Below are 5,994 nucleotides of genomic sequence, written 5' to 3'. Positions count from 1 at the left end.
AGAACTCCAGCATGGCTGAGTAAGGGAAGGCATTTGGATATTGCTAACAGCCAGAGCCACTGTATAAACAGGGACCAACTTAAGATAGTTCATCAAGAAAATAGGGGAGACAGCAGTAAAGCTCGCGCCTTTGCTAACGCAGTAACGAAGCAGTTAGCATGGTGTATCTGTACTATCAGCATAACATACAGCTCGAGTTCACACCTGAGCCCAAGCTCTCCAGTTGGCCACGCTGCCGTGTGTCAGCGTGCTCTCTGGCTCCAGCCCCGTGAGCCACGTTCAAACCCTACCCAGAGAAGCACGAAGGAGGCAACTGGTTTGAATTAAGGTGCTTCAAACTCCAGCACAAATGGCAGCATAAGCTGTAGCACAGGTAGCGTGGCACGCAGCTTAAGAGCCCAAACAGTAATAGAATAGCACTGCTTCTGACTTTTATTGCTCCATATCTTGTGTGGCCAGTCTTGCTTCTCACAGCAAGCCTTAGATACCTGCCGCCTTAGTACAGACGCTTCTTCCCACAAGATGGTTAAGAGAAGAAAACCGGTGCCACAGATAGCACACCATGGGATGTGTCAGAGAAAGTACCGAAGCGACGTGCCTCTGTCTCCCTGGGCTCTGTGTCACACAGCCTGTTTCAGATTTGTGACCCTCTGATCACAGGAGGCTGGATAAGTTCCCAATTCCACAAGGTCTCCTACCACCCTTCGAGTTACTCCTCACAGACATTTCTTTACTGAGATGTCTGTGGGGATCCTTCTCCCTGTTACACAGATCCACTCCGGGTGTAGCCACAGTCTACAGCAATGGTGCAGGACACGGTTCAGGTCTCCTCTTTGGGCTCCTTCCCACTGCTGTCCTTCCTTCTCTCTGCCCTGTTGGAGTCTCTCAGGGTGGTGGCAGCAGCAGCAACCAGCCGGCCTGTGCATGGTGACATTTGCTTCTCCTTTGACCCCCTCTTGTGTTGTTCTTACACTGGCACACAGACTGCTTCTCGAAGTGCAGTGTGACTGCTGGTTGTTCAGCCTCTTGCTCAGGTCCTGCCGTATCGGCAAAGGCAGCCACACCTGCATTTCACCAGTAGCTACAACTTTCTAGTGGTGATGAAGGACATCGAAGGAGCAGGCGCTGCAGCTGGCGATTACCTTTTCGTGTGACTTTCTCTCTGAAATCTAACTCGAGGAAACCTTTTCGTGCTTGGCATTACTTGTCCTATCTGCTTTCTCCCGCCGTCTTACAAAGTTCCCAGAAGAGGACCATGGGAGATGCTGGCTGCAGTGGAGAGCTGAGGTGCTGGAAAAGCCGGAGAGTCTGAGTGAGCAGAGGGTGGTGCAGAGTCTGCAGACACACCAAGAGGGAGGATGTGCTGGCTTTGGAGCAGAGGGGAAGTTACATGAACGGAGCTGCTGAAAGGAAAATGCATGAGTCAATATTCATCCATATATTCATGATCTGTAGGCTTGAGTGCTGTGATGCTCATTATCTAGGCATGACCTTAAAAACTGCAGTTGATTGAGAACACGGCAGCCCATCTGCTTGGCAACACAGGCTGCTGGGGGCCTCACCCCAGCGCTCTGCTCCCTGCACTACTTCTCTGTTCTTTGTTTGAATACAAATTCAAGGGCTCAGGCTTCATCTCCAAATCCTTTGCTAGGGGCTGAGACAAGGCATCCACAACTCCTTATCTCTCAAGAGCGCACGAGTGAAATCTTTGTGTGCAGGACACACAGCTTTGTCTGTGCCCCAGCTCCAGCTCTATACAGCAAACTTCCTCCTTCTCTCTCTCTCCCCAAAATAAGCAGTGTCCACAAGCCTGTATGCCTGAAAAACTCCATCTTTCGTTTGCCCTTCCACAAGAGCAATAGAACCAGCCAACCCACAGCCCCTGCTAGGCAGCGCGGAGCTCATGGCATGAGCTCTCTTTGCAGTTTGGGGTGGTGGTAGGTACCATGCCGACAGACAGGGCTGGCCCTACAGCTGGCCTGGATGAAACGGCCGACAGCGAGGCATTCCCTCTGCCCCTGAGCTGTGCGGAGGGGCTCTGCTGGGGTGGAACTCCTCTCCCTGGCTGCCCTCTCCTCACGGAAGAATCAAAAAATTCATGAATGAAAACTCACAATTTCCTGCCCTGCTAGTAGGGGACAAAGGCCTCTTCTATTTTTTCTCTTCCACCCCACCCAGTTTGCAGCTGACCAAAGAAATGAATGAGAACTGTCTGCAGCCACTTCGTCATTTAAAACACACAATCGCCAGGAAAGAGGAAGCCATGTTAAATTTTCTGTCCATGTGGAAAAGCCTTCTGCTCCTTCCTCCATACACCTTCCCAAGCCTGCTCCCTAGCATCCCTTCTTCTTTAAAAGAAAACGTGTCTTTCTTCTAAGCAATTAAACTCTACAAAAAAAGGACATTTTCTCCATCATACTTTCCCATCTCCCCTTTCCTGGATGGCAATCACATACTCCAGATCTCACGCTGCGAAGGATATTCTGCCACTGGTCACATCTGGTTCCCTGATGAGATCCGCAGGCGGCTGAGCTGGAGCGTTCGCTGGGTCACGTGGCGGCTCTAGGTTGCCTTATCTTCCTGAAGACCAGCGCTTTTTAATCTCCTTTGATTCTATTTCTCTCTTTTTGCAGCACTCTTATCAGTTTGAGACTAAACTGCTGCACAAATGCTCATGAGATCAATCTACAGATCTTAAATATGGTAAAAAAGAGGTGTTTCTCTGAGCAATCTGTTGGAGAGATTTTGTACTGACTTTTAGACTAGTTCCACACTGGTATGCATTCCTTTAGCATTAATGCTTCCTCTGGGACTCGAACCTTACAGAAATATGAGAACCGAGCCTGCAGGCTGCAGACACGCTATGAAAGCCAGCCTGCGTGTAGCGTGTGTGTGGAGAAGACATGCTCGGCTCTGTCTGCGGAAGGAGGAATGCACAGCCGATCTTCCCGAGCTACCGCTGGAAAATGGAATCTCTTTAAATGCTGTCATTTTAATTTAAGGAAGAAGGCTTTGGGGTTTTTGTTCTCAAAATAACTTCTAGCAGAAGTCTCCTCAGCGTATGCTATTAAGAATGGAAAATACCAAATAAGTCAATAGGCATATATTAAGTCAGTAAGGCCAGGATTTTATCAATAATGGACTGAGGATGAAGGATACAGTGACAGTTGTGTTTAGCACTAGAATAAAGTAAGTCAATCAAATTGACTGTATGTTGATTTAAAATCCTTAAAGATTTGGGTCAAGATCACTCTAGTTTTCTCAAAACAGACTTGTTACCGGCAATCTTCATACCCTCAAGTAATACAGAAATTTTCCTGTTTAATTTTCTCAGCCTCCACTGACACCACGTGCGTACTTGCTGTGCTTGGTTCTGTTTGAACGATTAAAATGAAGTGGCCTCACCAGCCATGGGTCAGTACTGAAACATTTGGGCTGTAAATAAGGAGGAGGTGGTGGTTGCTCTACAGCTATGTGAGTATTAGCCATAAAAGCGTTAGAGGCATAAAAGACTATTTCCTCCTATTTTATGTTAAAAATACAAGTTATTTAAAACAGTTTTCTTTATTTAGTTCTCCATTCCTTACAGGCTGATCTTCAGGCTCCTACTGGCTACTAAGAGTTCCTTTTGACAGCTCTGTCAGTGGGATTTTAAATATTGCAGATTAAAACGTACATCGACCCATCCATGAACTGTATAAAATAATTAAATTGATGAAATGAAAACAGTTAGCTGAGATTCGTGAATGGTGCAATTCATTTGGATGGATGTGTATAAAACACACTTCATGTACTCGAGGAGACTCAGTCTGGAGACGTAAAGCCTAAGCTTGCCGTCCTTGGGCGCAGAGCGCCGGGTTCGGAGGGAGGTGCCACGGCGCAGGGGATGCGATCGGTGCCTGGCGATGAGCACTGCAGGGCGAGCCAGGCCGCGGGATCAATTCGTGGCTGTTCTTACAGGGATTGACACGAGGAAGAAGCCAAGTAAACATCTTCTGAAAGTTCTCACTTTGGGGGTTGTTTAAAAGAGAATTTCACGCAGAACCATACCAGAGAATATGAAAGAAAGTCTATTTCTGTCAAAATACTGACTTAATTGAGGAAATGCAATTTTCTTTCCTAACTGAATTGCAGTTGATGAGCTAAAGTAATTCTGTCTGGTCTGTCTAATTTAGCAATGAAAAACCTGGATCTTGAAGCTATGCACAAGGACGCAGCAGATTTTTAAAACCAGCTTTTCAGAATAGAAAGACGGTAACTTATGGCAGCATAACAAAAGATCTTTTTTTTGTCATTGTTTTGATGTAAAACACTGAAGTTCTTATCCCTCGATGCACTGACACTCTCTTTTTAAGAGAAAGAAATGCATTTTTGCAAATGGTACATCAACAGACCTCGGGAAAATTGAGTTTGGAGAAAAAAATTGACTTCATTTTGTTTCTCTAAGCACTTTCCCATATTTCAGATTTTGTACTGATAGATTGATGATACGATTTGCTTTAAAACCAGGTGGCCTCTTAGTTTCCATCTGTTGTGTCTATTGCTCTGTCTCTAGTGAGAAGCACTGCATAGCTGTGCAGGCATCTGTACCCTTGAGAGAGAGCTCTACGCTATCAGAAATGCTCAGGGAGAGGGGATCTAGCTTTACAGCATCTTAAATGTGAGACGTATCAGAAACTCGAGCCCCTGGAATGATCATGTTTATATTCACCCAAACTGAATGCACTGAATTTATATTAGCTTTGCGTAAACAACTTTACAACAAAAACAAAACCCGGTGACATTTCCAGAAGAAACAGTTCAAATCTTACAAAACCGCCTGAATCTCTCGCAAAGCGTTTGCTGCAGTCTCTTGTCTCGGTGGACGCCAGAGGTGGCACTGCTTTAGCAAGAATGTTTTCCTAAAAGTAGGACTTTTGATGGATAAGCAATGCCATTTGAGCAAAGGCCTGCCATGATTTTTCAGGTTCTGCGATACAGAGACTTACTGCGGAGCCTAAACTATGTGAGTGGAGTCTGCTGGAAAAAGTGACTTGTTTGAACCAAAATGTCGCCGGTGGCAGGTTCCCCGCAGCTCTGGTGTAGGTGTAGGTGATGCAATCAGTCGAGAGGCCAGGAATGGAAGTCCCAAATACGGGGTGCTGCTGGGCAGCTGCAGGTCACGGCGGCCGACCGACTCCTCTAGACAGCCAAGTGCAGCACCAGGACACCTGAAGGAATTTGGAAGCATGTGAAGGCTGAGGCACAGGACAAACGGCCTGAAACCATCAACCATGTCCCAAAGAACGGGGCTTACTGGCGTTACTTAGTGAGCAGGAACTCCCTCCCTTGCACCCGCGCTCCCGGCCCAGAACTCCCTCCCTCGTACCCACGCTCCTGGCGCAGAACTCCCTCCCTCGTACCATCGCTCCCACCCCAGAACTCCCTCCCTCGTACCCACGCTCCCGGCCCAGCACTCCCTCCCTCGCACCCACGCTCCCGGCCCAGAACTCCCTCCCTCGTACCCACGCTCCTGGCGCAGAACTCCCTCCCTCGTACCCACGCTCCTGGCGCAGAACTCCCTCCCTCGTACCCACGCTCCTGGCGCAGAACTCCCTCCCTCGTACCCACGCTCCTGGCGCAGAACTCCCTCCCTCGTACCCACGCTCCTGGCGCAGAACTCCCTCCCTCGTACCCACGCTCCTGGCGCAGAACTCCCTCCCTCGTACCCACGCTCCTGGCGCAGAACTCCCTCCCTCGTACCCACGCTCCTGGCGCAGAACTCCCTCCCTCGTACCCACGCTCCCGGCCCAGCACTCCCTCCCTCGCACCCACGCTCCCGGCCCAGCGGAGGCGGCAGCTGGCAGCTCCATGCTGACTGCTTACAGCAACACAGCCACCAGTCTCGCTTAGAGGATCGGTTTAAAAAAACCCAACTGTGTTCTTTTTAACTGTCAAAGGGCTGAGTAGGAGTGAAGGTACACTGGCAAAAGGTGCTTTTGCTTGCACAGCGCG

Source organism: Egretta garzetta, unplaced genomic scaffold (genome assembly GCF_000687185.1).
Source record: "Egretta garzetta isolate BGI_Z169 unplaced genomic scaffold, ASM68718v1 scaffold211, whole genome shotgun sequence".
NCBI lineage: Eukaryota > Metazoa > Chordata > Aves > Pelecaniformes > Ardeidae > Egretta > Egretta garzetta.
The sequence above is the reverse complement of the archived record's forward strand: the minus strand, read 5'-3'. Positions refer to the sequence as shown.